General features: G+C 41.2%; 1 long non-coding RNA gene across 1 annotated transcript in view; it reads right to left on the bottom strand.

Annotated features, from left to right (window-relative positions):
- Positions 1 to 981: 981 nt before the first annotated feature.
- LOC120538640 overlaps positions 982 to 24,510 on the bottom strand; it is a 66,814-nt gene continuing 43,285 nt past the window's right edge. The window contains exons 4-5 of the long non-coding RNA XR_005635483.1: positions 4,138 to 4,162; positions 982 to 1,035 (exon numbers count right to left, since the gene is read on the bottom strand). This is a non-coding gene — a long non-coding RNA (uncharacterized LOC120538640). The remainder of the gene's footprint in view (positions 1,036 to 4,137; positions 4,163 to 24,510) is intronic.

Raw genomic sequence — 24,510 nt, 5'->3', positions numbered from 1 at the left:
AAATTCACCAAAGAGCCTTTCATAAAGTACCACGCTGAACATTAACAAACACAAACGAGATGCTTAAAAAGCAGGATTTAAAGGTAGTTCAATAGCTGGAGACAAAGGGTGTGAATAAGAAGTCATCAATGAGAGGGCGAGGTTAGCAGAGGAGTCCCTGAGGGGTCTGCTCACTGATCTTTGGATTTAATAATATTTATAATTAATAGTCAAAGTTGTCTCAAAGAACTTTCAAACTTGTCAAATTCAGATGACACTAAACCTGAACACTCAGTAAATGATAAGAAAACTGCAAAAAAAGTTGTGGGCAAATTTGACAACCGGGAAAAATGAACTTATATGAGGAAAACGGAAAAGAACCTCAAAAATACAAGATAGGTCACGTGACCTTCAGGAAGCAAAACGTGTGGTAACACTGTGTAGAATGTTACATCAAATCAAGAGATGTCCTGCACATCACTGCAGGGCATTCTGCGCTTTTACGGCCACCATATGATGAAATTGGTACAGCAGCTCCAGGACAATGCAGGGAGACAAGTGACCAAGTGCACCCTTAGAGTAATGGACAAACATCTGACAGGCCAAGTGAATCGTTCAGTCCTGGGCAGAGAAGGCTATATAGGGACCTCACGCAGGCCTTCAAAATTTACAAAGGCACCCTTTAAACCGATTCATCAGAATTCTTCCAGTTATCTGCCAAACACTAAGATGGAGTACAGAACCCAAATAATGCACTTCTTCACACAGAGAGTCGTGGGACATCTGCAGCAAATGAATGGGGTTACACAGTCGAAGTGGAGACTTTACAACTTTAAAAAAGTATCTGGATGTGCTACTGGGACACGTGAGCTTAATGGGGTTAGTGGTCTCTGCTCGTTTACCAAGGCACAAGACAAGTTACCTGCTACACCTGTTAAAAAACAAACTGCAGACACCACATCTGGAAACACAGAGAAAAATACACTTCATAAAAATGTGACAACTTACCAACTACTGGGGTTTTAGCTTTGTACTTCAGAATGTACAGGAGGGCACCTGTGAAAAGAGAGACCCCCAGAACAGTTAGACTCGTCTGCTTCAACATTTCAATCCTTCTGTCCACAGGTCGTCTTCCTTTTGCCTCCAACTCTAAGCCCTGACCCTTCATGTCAGCATCTACTGCCACTCAAATTGACTCTGCTTGAAATGCAACAGCTTCCTTGTAATTTGAGGATTTTGATATTTCACCTTTTTGTTGTTTACATCGCTTTGTGCATTCCTGCCTCATGTTCAGACTTTTTTCCTTTCTTTTAGCATTGTATTCTGACCCTTTTACAGGTCAGTGTGCCACGTTGCTGTCCAGTGCCTCCTGGAAGTGCTTAGTCACACACACCACTATACGGGTGCATCTCAATAAATTAGAATATCATCGAAAAGATAACTTATTTCAGTGACTCAATTCAACAAGTGAAGCTCATATAATTACAGTGGTACCTCGGTATATGTCTGCTTTGGAATAAGTCCAACTTGGTATACGACCTTTGTTTGCAATACGACTCGCGTGCTAACCTTGTTTACCTCTCTCGAGACAAAGCCACGACTGCCAACGAGCGTTAGTGCGCCAGTTGCTAGCATTCAGTGAACAACCCGCAATACAACTCTCTGTGAACTTTCACGTGTGTGACATAGCGGGTCCACAGCTCCTGTCAAAGTCCAGCTTTAAAACAAATAATCACCGCGCTCGCAGCTTGGCGAGGGGGCGTGGTGGTTATGTGGCTGAAGGTTGTCAGGGCGATTAGCGATGTGGGCGTTTCCCATCAAAGTGCGCTTGTGAGGGACCGTCCGCATTCATGTTTGTTCCTGGGGCTGCTTATCTTGATAAACAGAAGCGCAAGTTGGCTTGAAGGGAAGTAAAAAGAAAGGAAGCAGGGGGGGCCGGCAGGTAAAAAGGCACCGGGCTGCTTCTTGTTTTTTTTTTTAAAGAATGCTTCCTGCTCTATTTTAACTTCGTTGTTTTTAAGAAGACTTTTTTCTATTGTTTTAACCTCCACGTTTCACTTCTGATTTTATGGATTATTTATTGGAACTTTGGAGACTGCACTTTAATTTGAACACCTTGTTTTGTTAATTGTTTTAATTAAAGCACTTTGCACTTTTTCACCATCCCTTTGCTTTATCGATGAGGTTAGCAGTGAGGCACATTACCGACGGTGTAGGGTTCAAGGGCTCCCCGGCAGCAGATGGGAGCATACAGCAAACCCGCATCGTCACAACGTGATTTTGTGTTTTTTTCATGTAAATTTGAATTGATTGTTGAAAAGTATGAAGGTGGCATGCGTATCCGGGACATGGCTGCTGCATACCGCTTGCCGAGAACGACGGTATCTACGATTGTGAAAAACAAAGATGTTATTAAAAAGTAAAGTAAGGTAAAATTTTCATTTATTTCATCTAATTGCTTTTGTATTTATGTATTTTAGTATTAAGCAGTGTTTAAATTATTTTATATAACCCCATCAATGTATAATATGCCAATAGCAATAGGATTTTTTTTTTTTCCATGGGAACGGATTAATCATTTTCCCATTATTTCTTATGGAAAAAATTTGTTTGGTATACGTCCTGTTTGGTATAAGTCAAAGGGTCTGGAACGAATTAAGGACGTTTACCGAGGTTCCACTGTACATGGATTCTATACGCACAGAGATACATTTCAAACGTTTAAATTTCTTTTCATTTTCCTGACAGGTAAAAAAAACTCAAAATTCATTATCTAAGAAAATTAGAATATTACATAAGACCAATAAAAAAATGATTTTTTAATACAGAAATTTTGGCCTACTGAACAGTCTGTCCATGTAGGCACTCAATACCTGGTTGGGGTTCCTTTGGCATGAATGACTGTATCAATGTGGCATGGCATGGAGGTGATCAGCCTGTGGCACTGGAAGCCCAGGATGTTTTGATCGCGGCCTTCAGCTCATCTGCATTGTTGGCTCTGGTGTCCCTCATCTTCCTCTTGATAGATTCTCAATGGAGTTTAGGTCAGGCAAGTTTGCTGGTCAATCAAGCGCAATGATACACACCATGGTTATTAAACCAGTATTGGTACTTTTGGCAGTGTGGGCAGGTGCCAAGTCCTGCTGGAAAATGAAATCAGCATCTCCATAAAGCTTGTCAGCAGAGGGATGCATGAAGTACTCCTGGTAGATGGCCGTGCTGACTTTGGACTTGATAACACACAGTGGACCCACACCAGCAGAGGACATGGCCTCCCAAAATCATCACTGACTGTGGAAACTTCACACTGGTGCTCAAGTAACTTGGATTCTGTGGATTCCTCTCCACTCTTCCTCCAGACTCTGGGACCTTGAGTTCCAAATGAAATGCAAACTTCACTTCATCTGAAAAGAGAATGCTGGACCACTGAGCAACAATCTAGTCCGCTTTCTCCTTAGCCCAGGTAAGATGCTTTTGACATTTTCTCTGCTTCAGGAGTGGCTTGGCACAAGGAATGATGTGACAGCTGTAGCCCAAAATCTTGAATGGGCTGTGCTACACAATCCTCTCCTCTCAAGGCTGCACTTATCCCTGTTGCTTGAGCACCTTGGTCTTCCCCATTTTTTCCTTCCACTCAACTTTCCATTAATCTGCTTGGATGCAGCACTCTGTGAACAGCCAGCTTCTTTACCAAGGACCTTGTGTGGTGGAGGGTGTCAAGACAGCAGTCTGATTGTGTGGCCTACTGAACCAGTCTACAATATTAAACTTTTTCACAAAATTCTAATTTTCTGAGATACTGAATTTTGGCTTTTTTATTAGCTATAAGCCACAATCAGCAATATGAAAAGAAAAACACACTTGGAATACATCACTCTGTGAGCAATGAGTCTATATAATATACGAGTTTCACTTTTTGAATTGAATTACTTAAATAAATTAACTTTTCAATGATATTCTAATTTATTGAGATGCACCTGTGTATGGCTGCACATATCTTCTTCAATATCTCATGTCACAAGTGGAAACAGCAAAAGCATCACCACAAGTCACGTCTCCGTTTTCTCCAACATGAAATGAACGAGAGTTTGGCTCATTCAGACTTTGAAATTTTACCTCAGTTTGATTTGTGCTATGGACATGTCTGTGCAAACTCACCTTGAGTGGAAAGGGTCTTCATGGTCTGCTTATCAGCATGGTACCCCAAAAAGAAAAAAAAAGAAAAAGGAAGAATGAAGAAAACACGCAACTGAAATACAAGGCAAGCAAGAAGCATCTCTACAACTGAACATCACTGATTTACAAATCAAATGTGAAGTTGTGGCTCTGAGGCTAAGGATCTGCGCTCTTCCTGCCAGTAGGTGTCCTACTCCTTAAGGAAGACCTTTAAACTAAAAATGGCTCCAGGGGTGCTGTGCAATGGCTGACCATGTATAGGTCACATGAAAAGACCATTTCTCTTTGGAATTAACAAAGCATACAAAAAATAAAAATAAATAAAAAAAGAGGAAGCCACTTCTCTGTCTGCTTGTTTGTTTGCCAAGTACACAGAAACGGGTGAACCAATTTTCATGAAAATGTACACGTGCTCTGCCATTGGTCCAACTTAAAATATTCTCTATATGGCGTATCAGAGAGAGAGAGAGAGAGGGAGAGGTTGTAATAGAAGGGGAGCAATGCGAAAACAAGCACTGATGAGGGGACTACAATTCCCATCATGCAGCGGGGCTGATGGGGGAATCTCACCCTCAGTACACACAAAGTTTTCTGCTAGACAACACTGGAACTCATCTAACTCTTCACACACAACATATTCTTCTCAGCTAACCAGAATAACAATTGTCCTGTCTCACTGGGTTACATCTTTTGTCTTTATCTTACTGTAGGTTGTGTTTAGCCATGTTGAATTTCTTAAAAACTGTCCACCCCCCACAACTCCCCCCTCTCCAAAATTTATTTAAACACAGACATTGCTGAGCACTTTGGCTAGTTTGTAACAGGAAGCGCAGCAGACTTGTTGTACTTTAAGAGATCCGAGTTCGATTCCCTGCTGGAGAAAAAATTGATTTCTTTTTAACCTTCGCCGTTCTACCTGCCTGAACTCCGTGTCTGTCTATATAGTAATAACAGTCATTTTATTATTATACAGGAGCTTCCCTGTCTGCCTATCATATAGTGCCTTTCCTTCCTATCTATCTATATATCTATCCCCTTAGCTGTTTATTTATATATCTGGTGCCTTCTCTGTCTGTCTGTCTGTCTGATTGCATATAGCGCTGAACTTACTGCTCTGTACTCTTCTGTCCTCTGCATGTCGTGGAGTACAAAAAAAACACCACCATACAGCAACATGTGAGGACTGGCAAGATCGGGGAAAAAACACGCGGTCACTGATTACAAACCGCAAGATGAATGAAAGAGACAATATATGTGAAAACATCATCGCTCTAATGCAATATTATCTGAAAACGAACAGCGTCAGATCAGATTTGAATATGCGCCCAATCTGACGCTGTTTGTTTTCAAATAATATTACATGTGCTGTGCATTGAAACTGCTGCACTGAATAAGCTGACGCCTTCTGTAACAGCGTCAGCGTGTATTCAAACCCGATCTGACGCTGTTTGTTTTCAAATAATATCACATGTACTAAACTATTTTAGAATAAAAACATACATTTGATTTCAGTCAGTCTGTAAGAGCCAGTGTAAATGCTTGATAATTGTAAAGGTTAGCTTTTTTTTTTTTTAATTCAGTTCCATTCTCTCAGTCGCGTTCACAATCCCAATCTGACAGCTGTTTTCACATAAAGACGTGCTATAACTCAAATGTGATTTATTTGGAGACGCGCTATACTCGAATGTGATTTATATAGGGAAGAAAGTACAATGACAGGTGCTTATTAAGTGTAATAGGATCCATAGTACTGCAACAAGTACACATGTCGTGAATGTAGGAAGGGTGTGTGGAAATTGTTAATATTTAAATGTGATGATTTCATACGGCATGGATCGGAAATCAGCAGTTCTTAGCATTGTACCACGCAAGCTGTCGTATCAACCGCCTACTGTAACTTGCTTTATTTTTTCTTCACTTATAGTCTATAATAAAAGTGCACTTGTTTTTTTATTCTTGTACACCAACATACGTTCCTGTGTTTGAGCGACACGGGCATGCTAAAAAAAAATAGTCGTGTAACGCAATGAAAAGCGCACGCAGGCACTTCAGTTCACAAGCATTGGTACGAGAATGAAGTCACAAGTACGCTGCAGAGCTACAGCGCGTCTTTATGTGAAAACAGCATTCTCAGATAAGGATCCTGAACACAACTAAGAGAATGAAAAGTGAATAAAAAACAAAACTAACCTTTACAAGTATCATAAATTATACTGTTACACACTAAAATCAAATGTATGTTTTTATTCTAAAATAGTAAGAATAAGAGCAGTTTACTTCTCAAAACTGAATCGTGCGGGATCGAACTCCTGACCTTTTGAATACTAGTCAGCGGTTGATACCATTATGCAACTGTGGCAGCTTTAGTACGTATGTGTCAGTGTGGCATGCTAAGGCGGCCTTTTTCTGCAGTTATATTTTTGAATAACAGCATACTTGTTCTGTTATATGTGTACCTTTTGTGAAAGTGTTTGATATTTGGACTTCAGGCTTCATACATTATATACTTTATGCTTACATTTTGTCATTTACTACTACAATATGAAAAACGTTTCTGTTTTAAAAATGTGTTTACACGGATTACTGTAGAAACGGAACACACATGCAATGCGTGCACAGTATTCCAAATAATGATCTATTATTTCCACTCTAAAACTCCACTTCACTCCCAGATAATCCATCAAAGCGTGAGCTGGGAGAAGTCTGTGCCCGTTCTAAGTCGGTGGGGGGATGGAATAGCCGGCTACTTGCAGCTTTTCTTTTATCAGCACATTTAGATGACAAAAGACGCTGGAGAGGTGAGAACGGTTTTAAGAAGCGATTCAAGGTGGGACGAACCCACAAGTTTTTTCGTAGGCTCTGGTAATTCTAGTATTAAAGTCCCTCTCACAGTGTCCATGGATGCTGAAGTGGACCACTATAGGAACATCTGTGTTGCCATGTTTAATGTGTCACCTGTGTAAATTCATTCTCTGGCGGAGTGTTTGTCCAGTTTCTCCCACATAGAGTGCAGTGTCAGGACATTTCATGCAGTGTGGTATAACTATACGGTCTGTATTTTAAATGTGGGCACACGTTTGGCATCTTTTCTGTAGGCAAGGAGATGTGCCATTTTCTGTTGGTTCACTTAGGGAGCTTTCGGATAATTAGTTGCTGAAGGTTTGTCTGTATGCCAGGAGGAGAGGTTCAGGAAATACATTTTTCAGTGTTTGGTCGTTGTTTAGCATTGGCTGAAGTTCTTTTATAATTTTTCAAAGTGTTTCAAGATGTGGGTTGTAGGTGACAACAAGGGGCAGGCGGTTCTATATGCCAGAAGGCTGTCTCAGGGTATGGCAGTAGCTCTTCTGATTTGAGTGTCTGTCATTTTGGGGGTATAACCTTGTCTGATGAAATTTTGTCTGAGCTCCTGCAGTTGTTGATCCCGGTCTGTCGGGTCTGAGCAAATATGATTGTACCGCATTGCTTGGCTGAAAATAATGGAGCGCCTTATATGCTTGGGGTGGAAGCTGTCACTTCTTAGGTAGGTCCGTCTTTCTGTTGGTTTTTGAAAAACAGCTTGACACATTTTGAGTCTGAGACTGTAAAAAGACGTGAGGATTGTGTGACACGAGATTTTTTTTTTTTCCATGGACATTTTTCACAACCCTTTCTCTTACATACTTTGAGGAAAACATGAGTGCACAACCAATAAAAAAATACATGAAGCAAATGACAAATAAAACTCATTTTTGGGTGGAGTATTACAACAAGTATAACCTCCATGGACTTCACGACACATCACATCAAGGCGCTATATAACCTCACATTCTGTTAGCCTTCTTAATGGCTTCTGAACACAGTCTGGCAGTTGATTGTGTCAAGCTCCCTGTGACTTCTAAACCCTTCTCATATGGTGGACTTTCGATTTTCAGACCTCCCATTGTGTGTTATTCAATAATTACATGCCAGGCCAGGGGGTGGCAGAGGACGCTCACTCTTTATCTCACTTCTCTGCAGAACAGTTAAGGGAAATTTCATCTGACCATGATGACGTTGCTTCCTGTTAAGGGGGACGGATTGGCAAACATTTACTCGAGCCGGTTAAAATGTAAAGATGTTAGTTTTGGTAAATACAAGTCCTTTGAGTATCTCGCCGTTGTTATTCATGGAGATTCTCACGTTCTCGTTTTATCTGTGTATAGACCTCCTAAATTTAACTCATCTTTCATTGAGGAATTCTCAGACCTAATGTCAATTTTAATTACGAATTACGACACACTCTTAATTGTAGGCGACTTTAACTTTTATATTGATAATCAGTGTGACCTAAAAGTAAAGGAATTTATGAACCTCTTGGACTCTTTTGATTTGAGACGCTCGTTAATCAGCCTACACATAAAGCAGGTCATACGTTAGACTTAATTATCACCAAAGGACTAAAGTTGATGTAAAGCAGATCATTGATATTGGTCTATCAGACCATTTCTTCTACTATTTAATATAGAAATAATGATAGAAAACATTCATGAGAAGCATATTGTTAAAAAACGCTTCTTTGACTCCTCAGCAGCTGTAAAACTTACAAACATTCTAAGCAATCAGTCCGTTTATAGTGCCAGCTGCAATAGCGAGGATAATGTAAATAGTAAGGTGGAAAGATTTAACACTAAAGTGAGAGCTGCTGTTGACAGAGTTGCACCTGAAAAGACAGTTAAAAAATCTTCTAGTATTGTTATTCCATGGAAGACCCAAAGAGAGTCTGATTTAAAGAGAACATGTCGTAGAGCTGAGCGTCAATGGAGGAAAACTAAACTAACTATCCACTATGAGATATTGAAGGTTAAAATAACAGAATACAATAACACAGTCCGTCTTGAGAGGCGCTGCTATTTCTCTCAGATTATAAATAACAATGCTAGTAATCCCAGAGTCTTATTTTCTACAATTGATCGTCTGTTAAACCAGGTAACACAAAGGAATGCCTCCTAAGTACTTCCAGTGAAACCTGTGAGAACATTGCTATATTTTTCAATCAAAAAATTAATGATATTAGAAATAACATAGTATATCTCCCCAACACTGGAACCTCCTAAGCCCCAGTACTCCGTTATAAACAAATTCAACTCTTTCACCAGGATAGATTTACCTGATTTACATAGAATAATCTCTCAAATGAAACCCTCCACCTGCGCCCTTGACCCAATACCAACAAGGTTTTTCAAAGAAGTATCAGGCGTACTAATTGATAATGTTCTTGACATAGTAAACTCGTCATTAGATACGGGGGTCTTCCCAGACTGTCTTAAGACTGCTGTAGTTAAACCCCTACTCAAGAAAAATAATCTGACCCCTCTGCTTTGAAAATTTTAGACCCATCTCTAAACTGCCTTCTTAAGTAAAATTCTAGAGAAGGCAGTCATTATGCAGTTAAATGACCACCTAATAAACATGCTATTCTTGATAAATTTCAGCCAGGTTTTAGAACAAATCACAGCACAGAAACTGCACTTGTTAAAGTAGTAAATGATTTGCGGTAAATGCAGACAGAGGCCATTTATCTGTTCTCATCCTCTTAGATCTGAGTGCTGCATTTGACACCATTGATCACAACATTCTTAGAAATCGCCTTAGTCAATGGGTGGGCCTCTCTGGCAGTGTCTTAAATTGGTTTGAATCCTACCTGGCAGGGAGAAAATTTTTTGTTAGTTGTGGTAATTACAACTCAAAGACACATGATATCCGATATGGTGTTCCACAAGGCTCTATCCTGGGTCCGCTGCTGTTCTCAATCTACATGCTTCCGTTAGGTCAGATTATCTCAGGTTACAACGTGAGCTACCACAGCTATGCTGATGACACACAGCTGTACTTATCAGTAGCACCTGATGACTCCGACTCTCTCGATACACTAACACAATGTCTTACTGGTATTTCTGAATGGATGAATAGTAATTTTCTCAAGTTAAATAAAGAGAAAACTGAAATTTATTGATTGGCAATAATGGATTCAATGAGGTTATCAGAAATAAACTTAATGCATCTAGGATTAAAAGTTAAGACGGAAGTAAAAACTTAGGGTAACCGTTGACTGTAACCTGAATTTTAAATCACATATTCATCAGACCACTAGGACAGCATTTTTTCACTTAAGAAATATAGCAAAAGTTAGACCTCTTATATCATTGAAAGATGCTGAGAAATTAATTCACGCTTTTGTTTTCAGTCGACTAGATTACTGTAACGCACTCCTCTCAGGACTACCCAAAAAAGACATAAATCACTTGCAACGAGTGCAGAATGCAGCTGCTAGAATCCTAACTGGGAAAAGAAAATCCGAACACATTTCTCCTGTTTTGATGTCACTACACTGGTTACCTGTGTCATTCAGGATTGACTTTAAAATTCTGCTTATAGTTTAGAAAAGCCAAGCAAAATGACACCTTTTATTGGCTAACTAAAAAGATTACAGTATGCAAGCTTTCAAGGCAACTCAGGCCCCTTCTTCAGGCAAGATGTACAAAGCCTTAAATAATCTGCTCCATCTTATATATCGGAATGTCTGACACGTTATATTCCAAATCATAACCTCAGATCCTCAAATGAGTGTCTCCTTAGAATTCCAAAAGCTAAACTTAAAAGAAGTGGTGAGGCGGGCGGCCTTCTGCTGCTATGCACCTAAAATCTGGAATAGCCTGCCGATAGGAATTCGCCAGGCTGATACAGTAGAGCTCTTTAAAACACTGCTGAAAACACATTACTGTAACGTGGCTTCTCATAACTTCACTTTAACTTAATCCTGATACTCTGTATGTTCAATTCATCACAATAACTATTCATGGTGGCTCTAAAATCCGTACTGACCCCAACTCTCTCTTCTGTTTCTTTTTCTGGTTTCTCTGTGATGGCGGCCTGTGCCACCACCAACCTACTCAAAGCACCATGATGCACCAACATTGATGGACATAAAGCCAGAAGTCCACGTGATCATCATCATCATCATGTCCTTCCGTGAAAACCCTAAATCCAAAGAGGACTGTTTCATTTATGTTAGGTAGATTACCCAGAGGGGACTGGGCGGTCTCATGGCCTGGAATCCCTGCAGATTTTATTTTTTCTCCGGTTGTCTGGAGTTTTTTTTGTTTTTTCTGTCCACCCTGGCCATCGGACCATACTCTTATTCGATGTTAATTAATGTTGACTTATTTTATTTTCTTACTGTGTCTCTTATTTTTCTATTCTTCATTATGTAAAGCACTTTGAGCTACATTTTTTTGTATGAAAATGTGCGATATAAATAAATGTTGTTGTTGTTGTCCTGCCCCATTGATGATGTCACCACCTGTCCCAGACCCATTGACGACGTCACTTCCTCTGCTTGCCTTTAAAACCGCCATCTTGACAATCTCAAATCAGTTCTGTGTTGAACTCAAACCTGTGCACATCTGTACAACTAATTCATCCATTTGCAGCCAGGAATATTATACGGGTGGCTGCACCAAACCTTTATCCATTGGCTTCTTCATTTGTCTGTCATTGACAGTGTTCATCCCTGACATTTTTACTTCCCAAGAGTAATGCTTGACATTTAAAGCCAATAAACTTCATCGGCCTGTCTGCTGCCCAAGTGCCTTTGTGATTATTCTACATTAAGTATCAGAACACCCAGCTTGGCACCACCAGAAAACTTAACCAGCTTGTTGTTCACAGTCCTATCCAGATCCTTTATATTGACTAAAAACAGTGGCCCCAGTACCGACCCCTGAGGTGTGACTGAATAATTTTTTGTCTGCACACTTTTGGACGTATTATGGACTAATGGTGCCCCCGAATTGAAATGTGGAACACCGCTGCTCAATTGCTAAAGCTCAGTTTCCAGCCGCCATTCTGACTGTGTTTGGTTACCAGACACTCATTTTCACTTTGCTCTTCATAGGAAGATTTACTCCACTTGACTGAGGATGGGTCCTTTCTCTCATGTCTCTTAATTGATATAAAACAGTTTGCTATTTTGTTTTTGGGAATTAAGGAAGAATTAAATGATTCTTATGGAAGCTATACATGTGTGCTAAGTGTGAGCTTCATTATAAAGCAATCAAAAAGAAGGAGCATTGAGAAGGACCCCACATGAGCCAGTCAATGCATTGTAAACCTCCATGGCACTGACAATAACGCATGACCTCTCACTCCCAAATGTATAAAAGAGGTTCCATAAAATTGGAGATAATGAATAAGAACATGTCATTCTCTGTGAGCAGATTAGCGCATTAGCCTGAATTTAAAATGGTTCTCTTTAAAAATATATGGCAAGGCTTCACACAAATCGAAATCACAATTATAGGCCCCATCCAGTGTTAAGTCCCAAACTGTGGAAAACATCCTGCACTGTTCTCGTGTAAGAGCTGAATTTGCACCCTGGTTCGAATTGCACCTAGCAGTGATCAGTTAATTGTGAAAAGATGGCCAACTTTATTATTTGCCGATTTTGTGCTCAAGTTTTCATATTTTATCTTCTGAGCTTACGCTTAAAGGCTGAAGCTGCTATTTTATTATTCGCTGTGATAAATGCATTTTAGTAACTATATAGCAAAAGATATATGAAGGTGAAAGGGAAGGTCATACGTAAGGCATAATCATTGTTATTGTACAGTAAAACTGAGGCTAAGTTTCCTTTCGATGTATCCAGCTGGATTATAAAAATATCAGCAAGGAGCAAAATCTCATATTTAAAAAGTTACATACTCCTAAAGTGAACAGGACCATCAATCAATCAAGTGGACTGGCTTAGCTGTGGTGATTTAAGGCACCAATGTTGGTCATGTCCTGTGTGGCAGAGGCCTGGATGATGGAAGGACTGGGAGAGAGACAATCCCTCCTCCGGGACACGAGAGGTTAGCCCCCTTGTTTGAATTGGGGCCATGGAATTGGAGCCCTGGACTGCAGCACTTCCGCCTGACCAGAAAGTGCTGCAGGAAAATCATCAGGGACCATGCAGAGGACATCCTGGTGCAATATAAAAGAGGACACTCACTCCATTTGAAGAGCTAGAGTTGAGAGGTGGAGGACAAAGACTGTGAGGAGAGGAGCAAAGGAAGCAGAGAAGAAGAAAGACGGAGAGAAAAGGAAGAGAGAGAACAGCACTGAGGTGTGGTTGTTGGCGAGTGTGCACGGTGCTGTGTAGACGCAAAAGAGAAACAAAAGTGTGTGCTTGTGGGACTTGGGTGTCACGTGTGGGTGTCTGTCTGTGTCATGGCAATTTACCACACCTGTGAGCAACTGGCTGTAGCCAATCATGTTAAACGTTTTCTGATTATGTAATGAATTCCTTGGAATTGTGATCTGATCAATGAATTGTATAAAGAGAGCACAGAGGACACTCTTCTCCTTTGTAACACTTGCTGATAAGATATGATATGATGTGTTGCCTCTTACAAGATTTAGATAAAGAAAGATGACTGACACTTTCTCCTGCCTGTGTTTTATTGCCTAAACTGGTGTGACAGGCGCCTGGCGTCCATGCCTAGTCGGGACGCCCCTGCACACTGTATTCACGGGGAGCAGCCCTGGACAGAGCAATACCTCCCCCTGGACACTAGATGGCCACCCCCCTGGCCTGGTGAAGTGCCTCAGTTTCCCACAGGGCTCCCTGGGAATTGGAGTTGGGGGCAGCCCTGTTGGGTCCCGCACACGCCAGGGGTGCTGTGTTTGGGACTCCTGAGCCCATATGGACAGCAGCTTCATCACACCTGGAAGTGCCGCCAGATCTTAGTGATCAAACACCTGGAGCACTTCCAGGTGACCTATAAAAGGAGCCAGTGACCACCACTCATCGGCCAGAGTCGGGTGGAGGAAGACACGGTTGTGAGGGAGGAGTGGTGGTGCTGCACTGGTGGTTACTGGTGCTTGGGACTGTGTTGTGGCTGGGGGGATTACGGGGAAGACGTACCCCTCCAGCTGAAGAAGAATAAAAAAGCATTTTATTTTACACGTGCCTCCAGTGTCCAATCTGTGTCGGGTCAGGCGCTATATAGTGCCGTTTACACTGGGGAATTCCAGTGATTTGGAGCGTGAATTTCTTCCTTACTTCTTTACCTCATGACTACAGACTACTGGCACTTTACACCTCACATCACAAAGACCTTTGAAGTGGCTGGTCCTGCACTATAGGAGCCCTCCTGTGGTAAACCACCTGGACCCACTGCAGTTCCTATATGGGACAAACACTGAAGTGGAGGATGCATTTATCAATCTGTCCATAACTAAAAATGAAGTGAAGACACAACTGAGGAAGCTACATACAAGAAGAGACACAGAAGCCAATGGAGTCAGTCCTCAAGTCCATAAAGGCCGGTACTCACCAACTTTGTGGTGTCCTGTGTCACCTGTTCAATCTGTCGCTCAGGTTTCAGGAAGTGCATTCAGCATTGTTCCTGTCCCAATGAAGGCAGGTGGCTCTTCACTTAATGACTACAGACCAGTGGCACTGATGTCTCACAACATAAAGACCTTTAACAGGCTGGTCCTGGGCTACAGGAGTCCTCTTGCGGTAGACTACTTAGACCTACTTCAGTTTACCAGTCGGACTGGAGTGGAGGATGTAACTATTTATCTGCTCCAAAAGGCTTATTCTCACCTGGACACAGCTGGCTGCACGGTGAGGAGGTGGTTTTTTGACTATAGGGTGCCCATCCAGCCATCCCTTTTAAGGGGTACACTCAGAGATCTTCAGGCATCCTGGATGAAGGACTCCGATGGGCAGACCACAATTTGTGAGACTCCAGGACTGTGTGAGAAACACTGGAGGACCTCCATGAAGAGTGTTGTCTCATTTTGTCTTAACCCTGTACACCTCAGGCTATAAGTATCACTGCAGGTCAGGCCACTTGCAGAAATTCGCAGATGTTTCTGCACTTATGGGGCATATTGATAAAGGAGACGAGACAGAGGAGAGGAGTTTGGGGGTAACTTGGTTTCTTGCATAGAAAGAATTGTATGCAACTTAACTTTGGCAAAACAAAGGAATTGGTTATTGAGTTTCACTGCACCAAAAAGCCTCTATGTTTGGTCACTACTCAGGGAGGGGATGTAGAAGTGGTCTGTGTCCCAAGTACTTGGGGGTCCACATTAATAACTGGCTGGACTGGTCTTAGAACACAGAGAAACTGGATAAGAAAGGGCAGAGCAGCAACTTCTTCCTTAGTAGATGAGTTCCCTTAATGTGGGAAGTGTCATCCTTCACAACTCTGTGATGGCCCATGTGGCATGCTGGGTTGGTGACATCACTTCAAGAGAGGCCCACCATGTCAACAAGCTAATTAAAAGGGCAGGGTCAGTTATGGGATGCTCTCTGGACCCCTTCTGGAGAGAATGAAGACCAGACTCAGTGCCACTATGAACAATGCTGCACATCCTCTCACTGACACACAACACTAAGGACCTTTAGCAAAAGGGTATCAAGAAACACGACTGGGGCTCCTTTATACCAACAGTAATATGCTCGTTTAGTGCCTCACTGGGACTGGCACTGCTAAGTTGGACATTTTCTGTCTTTTGAATTTTCTTCTTTGTTCAGACCAAATTGTGCGTGTATATATTTATCTATCTATCTATAAATTTATTTAAAGAGCTTCTGTAAAAAGCCAATTTTTTCCCAGGGGACAGATAAAGTTCGATTTGTTTTACTTGTCACACAGAAAAGTACCATTGTGCATGAGAGGCTGAAATCAAAGAAACCACCGGGACCAGATAATATTTACCCTCGAGTTCTTAAGGAGGCTAGCGACTTTAGATATAAGCCCTTGACACACATTTGTTGGAAGTCTCTGCGCACTGAGCAAAATGGCAAATATCATCCAGTTATATAAAAAAGGGGGCAGGGCAGATCCAAGCAACTATAGGCCAGTAAGTTTAATGTGCATCAATGGAAAATCAATGGAAGGAATGACTAAGGAGAAGATTGAGGAGCACATGGCAATTTACAGGAGTTTGACTGAACAGTCAGAAGAGGGAGGTCATGTAATATGATCAAAGTGGAGCACAGGATACGATATATTGTCACTTTCAGAAAGCATTGGATAAGGTGCCACATGAGAGGGTGGGCATCAAACTTACAGAAGTGGGAGATGAGGGTGATATTTCAAGAATTGGCTCAGATGCAGGAAGCAGAGGGTGACGTGCGAGGAACCTCATCAGAATTGGCTGATCTTAAAAGTGGCGTCCCGAAGACGGCAGTGCTGAGGCCGCTGTTCGTTTTAATATATAGAAATGATTTAGATAGACTGTGGTGGGCTGACGCCCTGCCCGCGATTTGTTTCCTGCCTTGCACACTGTGTTGGCTGGGATTGGCTCAGGCAGGCTCCCGTGACCCTGTAGTTAGGATATAGCGGGTTGTATAATGGATTTAGATTGGAATAGAAACAACAAGCTGGTTAGATTTTCAGATATACCAAGATATGTGGATAAATGTCTGAAAATTGAGAGCACACCTTACAAGAAGGACTTAGGAGTTAATAGTGGACTCTAAGCTATCGACTTTCCGACAGTGTTCAGAAGTCATTAAGAAGGCTAACACAATGTCAGGTTATATAGCGCCTTGATGTATGGAGTTGAAGTCACAGGAAGTTCTGGTGAGGCCTCATCTGGAGTCCTGTGTGCAGGTTTGGTCTCCTGGCTACAAAAAGGACACAGCAGCACTAGAAAAGGTCCAGAGAAGAGCGACTAGGCTGATTACTGGGGGGCTACAGAGGACAAGTCATGAAGGAAGATTAAAAGAGCTGAGCCATTTCATTTGAAGCAAAAGAAGATAAATAGGAGACCTGACTGAAGTGTTTAAAATCATAAAGGGATTTAGTCCAGTGGATCGAGGCAGTGACTTTAACATGAGTTCACTAAGAACACGGGGACACAGTTGGAAACTTGTGTAGGGTAAATTTCACACAAACATTAGGAAGTTTTTCTTTTCACAGAGTAACAGATACTTGGAATAAGCGACCAAGCAGTGTGGTAGACAATAGGACTTGATGTTACGAAGGACGTTGAAAAAGTGTCTGCAGTTTTTATTAAGATTTTCAAAAACAAACGACATCACATTTCTATATAGTCACCTTCCTCTGACATGCATTTTTCCCAGTCACATGACACTCACAGCCTTGTTGGGCTGAATGGCCCCTTCTTGTGCAACTTCTTCAGATGTTCTAAGATTCAAATCAAGCTTATCAACACTTTCACTCAATTAGGCCTTCCTTCGACATCGGTAGCAGTGGTAGCTCTGAACAGACACGCGTGTGAACTTTGGGACTGGGGGTGCTGATGCAGTCCAACTCCGACTGTAAGACGGCCAGTGACACGACAAACCAAAATACAAAAGGACAGGAGGCAACACGAACGGCTCTGCGACAAGTCACTGGAATACAGCGGCATTGCCATAACTACAGATATGTGGATGAAGGAACACAACAAAATGGCCTACACCGTACTGACAAGCTTGTTGTTTTCAAAAGTCGAGAGAAACTCATAAGTCATGTCACCTCCTGACTACGATACAAGCTTGCAAAAGAATAAAAATGTAAAAAAGCACAGACAACATCCATGCAGACATAAATCTGGAGCTGACCATCCAATTCAAATTGTCTGTCTGTCTCTTCTTCAAAATGGAGTTTGCAAGCAACCAAGGCTCAAGCATCAACAAATGTCGGTGGAGCCCAACACAAGCTGTGCCCGAATGTGAGAGAAATGTGGGGGCAATGGTGGAATGCAGGCAGCCATGAAGTTCACATGATATTTAAAACATTGCGGGGGGCTTTGTATTCAACAGGCTTTGAACTGCTATAACCTGGTCATGAAATAAAAAACTTTTGTGTGTTTTGTACGTTTTACTTGACGATGATGGTGATGGTTGATCAACTGGTTGTATTATTTGTCCTGAGAGTCTGTGTCCTTGTTTTTATACGAAGGACGTTCAAAACGTTTCTGGACTTTCGTTGGAAACGGTGAAAGCGGGAGGAGCAGATGGTCGTGTCTGAGAATATCATGTGAGGGGGAAAACTGCAACGCAAAGGAAGGTGTCTGTGTAGAAAGATGGTGACATTTGTTTTTGAAATTAGAGTGGAACCTCGGTATACGTCCTTAATCTGTTCCAGACCCTTTGACTTATACCAAACAGGACGTATACCAAACACATTTTTCCCATAAGAAATAATGGGAAAATGATTAATCCGTTCCCATTAAAAAAAAATCCTATTGCTCTTGGCATATTATACATTGATGGGGTTGTATAAAATAATTTAAACACTGCTTAATACTAAAATACATAAATACAAAAGCAATTAGATGAAATAAATGAAAATTTGACCTCACTTTACTTTTTAATAACATCTTTGTTTTTCACAATCGTATATACCGTCGTTCTCGGCAAACAGTATGCAACAGCCATGTCCCGGATACGCATGCCACCTTCAAACTTTTTAACAATCAGTTCAAATTTAAATGAAAAAAACACAAAATCACGTTGTGACGATGCGGGTTTGCTGTATGCTGCCATCTGCTGCCGGGGAGCCCTTGAACCCTACACCGTCGGTAGGTAATGTGCCTCACTGCTAACCTCATCGGTAAAGCAAGGGGATGGTGAAAAGGTGCAAAGTGCTTTTATTAAAACAATTAACAAAACAAGGTGTTCAAATTAAAGTGCAGTCTCCAAAGTTCCAATAAATAATCCATAAAATCAGAAGTGAAACGTGGAGATTAAAAACAATAGAAAAAAGTCTTCTTAAAAACAACAAAGTTAAAATAGAGCGGGAAGCATTCTAAAAAAAAAAAAAACAAGAAGAAGCCCGGTGCCTTTTTACCTGGCGGCCCCCCTGCTTAGGGGTAGTCGCCCTACTTGCAGCCGACGTTAACTCTGCCTACTTCAGCTACTTCTCTCTCTCTCTCTCACTCAACCTCCCGTCCGCTCTTTCTTTTTTCCTCCCCTTCTAGCCGACTTGCGCTTCTGTTTATCAAGATAAGCAGCCCCAGGAACAATGCGGACGGTGCCTCACAAGTGCACTTTGGTGAGAAACGCCCACATCGCTAATCGCCCTGACAACCTTCAGCCACATAACCACCACGCCCCCTCGCCAAGCTGCGAGCGCGGTGATTATTTGTTTTAAAGCTGGACTTTGACAGGAGCTGTGGACCCGCTATGTTGTAGCGCGGGATGTTCACTGAATGCTAGCAACTGGCGCACTAACGCTCGTGGGCAGTCGTGGCTTTGTCTCGAGAGAGGTAAACAAGGTTAGCACGCGAGTCGTATTGCAAACAAAGGTCGTATACCAAGTTGGACTTATTCCAAAGCAGACGTATACCAAGGTATCACTGTATTGTAAAAAGAAAGTTAAAGTTTTGAGTTAAACTCATATTAATGTTTACTTAATTTGAATAGAATATCAATTCCTTTCATAGTCATAACTTATGGTACAGTCTTTTCCCCCTATAAGTTAGCAAGAAATAGAACCTTCGTACTGTAACTGAGAAACAGTGTGATAATAAGCTCAGTTTGTTTAGAACTGGTCCCAGTAAAGATGGACTTGAAAGACCCATTTTAAGCTTAGAAGTGGGATAAGCATACAGTTTTCTGACCGTTTTGAAATGGTTCAGAAATGTTAAGTAAATAGTAAATTTGATTTGAGATGTAACAAGATTAAGCTTAGAATTGAACTTTTCTTAACATTAATTTTTCCTTTTTTGCTATTTTAATTTTCTCTTTTTTGTGTGAACTGTCTTACTTTAAAACTTAACTAAACTTTTAAAAACAAACATATTTTGTCTGTGGAATCATTTCTGCGCGTCAGGCTTTTGTTAAATCCCATTTTTTGAGCTGAAGCTGCTGAACTTTGGTAATCTCGGGAAAACGCAGCTACATTTCGTCAGAAAACTTAAACTTAAACAAGAATTGGAATCTACCATCAAAACGGAGGACATTTCTGCTCCAGAACTCATCAACGAAGAAAAGAACTGAATCATTCAGAAAGTACAGTGATCCCTCGCTATATCACGCTTCGACTATCACGGCTTCACTCCATCGCAGATTTTAAATGTAAGCATATCTAAATATATATCACTGATTTTCCGTTGGTTCGTGGATTTCTGTGGACAATGGGTCTTTTAATTTATGGTACATGCTTCCCTGTTGATTTCATACAAGGGACGCTATTGGTGGATGGCTTAGAAGCTACCCAATCAGAGCACGTATTACATATTAAATAAAACTCCTCAATGATATACGATATGCTTCCCGCGCGGTGATTGATTGTGTGCTTTTCTCCGTCTCTCTCTGACATTCTCTCTGCCTGACTTAGGGGTTGTGAGCAGAGAGGCTGTTTGCCTAGAGGATACGGACGCTCCTCTACAAAATGCCGCTTTATCGCGGTGTTTCGGCATACTTAAAAGCTTAAAAGCACGTATTGATTTTTTGATTGTTTGCTTTTATATTGCTCTCTCTCTCTCTGACCTTCTCTGCTCCTGACGTTTACTTCTTTGAAGAGGAAGATATGTTTGCATTCTTTTAGAATGAGAAAGAAATGTCAGCTCTGTCATGGAGCACAGTTTAAACTTTTGACTAATGGGTGTTATTTCATGTCTAGGGGGCTTTAATAATGTTAACAGTGTGGGAGAGATTATAAGGGCTTAAAATATATAAAAATAACCATACAAACATATGGTTTCTACTTCGCGGATTTTCATCTATCGCGGGGGGTTCTGGAACGCAACCCCCACGATTGAGGAGGGATTACTGTACTGTGCTCTTATCTACTATCTTCACATGATCATAAATTAAAGCAAAGTCACCATACCTTGAAAAGATTAGCGAGACTGTGATATTATAAAAAAGACATTTTGGATGATCGGTTGTGCTTTTGTCCGAGTCATTGAAGCCTTGATACGAAGAAGTAATCTGCCTTGTTGGAACGTTCCTATTGTGACGAAACTGTCGTCAGGAAACATCCTGTCATTTGCTCAAACTGTTGTCATGGCAATGTCTAAACAGAGCTCAGGTGAGAACGGCAGTGATCTCTAAGTCAGAAAATATAATTAGAGATTTTATAGATCACATAAGTCAGAGGAAAGATAAGCTTTCCGTGTTCATAACTGAAATCAAAAGTCTTAAAGACATTCCAGGAAACCGCTTAATTGTAGCAAAAAGATTTGAAGATTTTTGTGCGACGCACTGAGAGATAGAGGAGTTACACGAAAAGCTACTATCTACTTTAAATAAGGAGGGAGCGATTAAGAAACAGAAAAAGACATTTGCGGAAAACTCTAAGGAATGGATTGAATTTGCTCTCACTACAATGGCATGGCTGAAAGATGCAAATAGACTGTTAATACACATATCTGATGAACAGCTAGTTAATCGATTCGAAGAGATACAATTACAAGAACAACATCGCTCAAAGTCAAAAACAGGAAAGATGGCTCCTCAGCTAAGACGCACTCTCGATATTAAACTTGATTTTTTAGCCCAGAAAACCACTAGCGCATCATCGCCTTCTTCAGCAGTTATAGTTGAAAAATCGACACTTCATAGTATCCTACAAATGCTACATGAACTTAAAGTTAAAGTAGAAAAGCAGGAACAAACCACATTGAGCACAAAAACCGACACTCTGAGCTCTAAAAATGATATAATAGACATATTAGCGCAGAATCAAGCTGAATTTCAGAAAGCAATTGCCGAAATGGCTAGATCATTAAGTGATCAAAAAACAACACCTGCAGTGGCGCGTGGTGAAGTACCACACAGATAGGTCCCTATATTTTCAGGTGACCCACTGACTTATGCAAAATTTATCAGAACCTTCAATCACGCTGTTGGTGACATATTAGTAGACCTACAAGATTAATTAGATTATTTGATTCAATACACAAGAGGACCAGCCCAAGAGATGATTGAAGGATGTACGCGACTGCCACCGGATGAAGGATATAAAAAGGCTAGAAAACAGCTTGAAAGTTACTATGGCAACCAGGCGTTTGTAATAGATACATACAGTGGGTACGGAGAGTATTCAGAGCCCCTTCAATTTTTCACTCTTTGTTATATTGCAGCCATTTGCTAAAATCATTTAAATTATTTTTTTTCCTCATTAATGTACACACAGCACCCCATATTGACAGACAAAAAAAAGAATTTTTGAAATTGTTGCAGATTTATTAAGTATTCGGACCGTTTGCTGTGACACTCATATATTTAACTCCGGTGCTTTCCATTTCTTCTGCTCATCCTTGAGATCACCTTCATTTGAGTCCAGCTGTGTTTGATTATATTGATTGGACTTGATTAGGAAAGCCACACACCTGTCTGTCTATATAAGTCCTTACAGCTCACAATGCATGTCAGAGCAAATGAGAATCAGGAGGTCAAAGAAACTGCCTGAAGAGCTCAGAGACAGAATTGTGGCAAGGCACAGATCTGGCCAAGGTTACAAAAAAATTTCTACTGCACTTAAGGTTCCCAAGAGCACAGTGGCCTCCATAATCCTTAAATGGAAGACGTTTGGGACGACCAGAACCCTTCCTAGAGCTGGCTGTCCGGCCAAGCTGAGCTACCGGGGGAGAAGAGCCTTGGTGAGAGAGGTAAAGAAGAACCCAAAGATCACTTTGGCTGAGCTCCAGAGATGCAGTCAGGAGAAAGTTGTAGAAAGTCAACCATCACTGCAGCCCTCCACCAGTCAGGGCTTTATGGCAGAGTGGCCTGTCGGAAGCCTCTCCTCAGTGCAAGACACATGACAGCCCGCATGGAGTTTGTTAAAAGACACCTGAAGGACTCTGAGATGGTGAGAAATAAGATTCTCTGGTCTGATGAGACCAAGATAGAACTTTTTGGCCTTAATTCTAAGCGGTATGTGTGGAGACAACCAGGCACTGCTCATCACTTGTCCAATACAGTCCCCACAGTGAAGCATGGCAGTGGTAGCATCAGGCTGTGGGGGTGTTTTTCAGCTGCAGGGACAGGACGACTGGTTGCAATCGAGGGAAAGATGAATGCGGCCAAGTACAGGGATATCCTGGACAATAACCTTCTCCAGAGTGCTAAGGACCTCAGACTGGGCCGAAGGTTTACCTTCCAACAAGACAATGACCCTAAGCACACAGCTAAAATAACGAAGGAGTGGCTTCACAACAACTCTGTGACTGTTCTTGAATGGCCCAGCCAGAGCCCTGACTTAAACCCAATTGAGCATCTCTGGAGAGACCTAAAATGGCTGTCCACCAACGTTTACCATCCAACCTGACAGAACCAGAGAGGATCTGCAAGGAGGAATGGCAGAGGATCCCCAAAGCCAAGTGTGAAAAACTTGTTGCATCTTTCCCAAGAAGACTCCTGGCTGTATGAGCTCAAAAGGGGGCTTCTACTAAATATTGAGGGTTCAAAGGGTCTGAATACTTAGGACCAGGTGAGATTTCAGTTCTTCTTTTTTAATAAATCTGTAACAATTTCAAAAATATTTTTTTTTGCCGTCAATATGGGGTGCTGTGTGTACATTAATGAGGGAAAAAATTAATTTAAATGATTTTAGCAAATGGTTGCAATATAACAAAGAGTCTGAATACTTTCCGTATCCACTGTAAGTAAGCAAAGCTTTGAAGTGGCCTCAAATAAAATAAAATGACGGGGAAGCCTTGAGAGATTATGCAACCTTTCTTGATAACTGTATGGATTCCATGACCAAAACAAGAAATCGAGCAGCAATCAATAGCAATGAAAATATCCGTACTATTCTCACAAAGCTCCCATATTCTACACGCGATAAGTGGCGAGACGCAGCTTATGAAATTGAAGATGAAGAAGATAGAGAGATCGACATTAACAATTTGTCTTTTTACATAAACAAGCTAACAAATGTTTGTATCCCATTTATTGCGACGTAGAGAAGAAAATCAGAAACATTTTAACTACAAATATATCTGATGCTGCTGAAAAGGAGACTCAAGAAATCTCTGTCTTAATGAATGTTAACGATACATGTGCATTTGAAAAACCTTGTGCCTTTTGCAGTGACCAGCATATCCTCGTCGAATGTAGAAAAATCAAAGAAATGTAATATAACGAAAGAATTCACTTTTTAAAATCTAAAGGTTTATGTTTTCGCTGTCTCAAACAGGGTCATCTAAGTAAGAACTGTAAAGACAGAATGAAATGTCAGACATGTTCCTTACAGCATCCAGATATCCTGCACATTAAAAGGGACAGTGGAGCAGTATTTAAAGCTACGGCTAGTGTAGCAGCATCTTCTAAAATGGAAACCGAAACTGGAACTTGTGCCTTTACTGGGGCCGGAGAAGAATGTGCACTACAAGTAGTTCCTGTTAAGGTCAAATCCAAGAAGAGTGAAAGGTATG

The sequence above is a fragment of the Polypterus senegalus genome, chromosome 11 (assembly GCF_016835505.1).
Source record: "Polypterus senegalus isolate Bchr_013 chromosome 11, ASM1683550v1, whole genome shotgun sequence".
NCBI classification, from domain to species: domain Eukaryota; kingdom Metazoa; phylum Chordata; class Cladistia; order Polypteriformes; family Polypteridae; genus Polypterus; species Polypterus senegalus.
The sequence above is the reverse complement of the archived record's forward strand: the minus strand, read 5'-3'. Positions and strand labels throughout refer to the sequence as shown.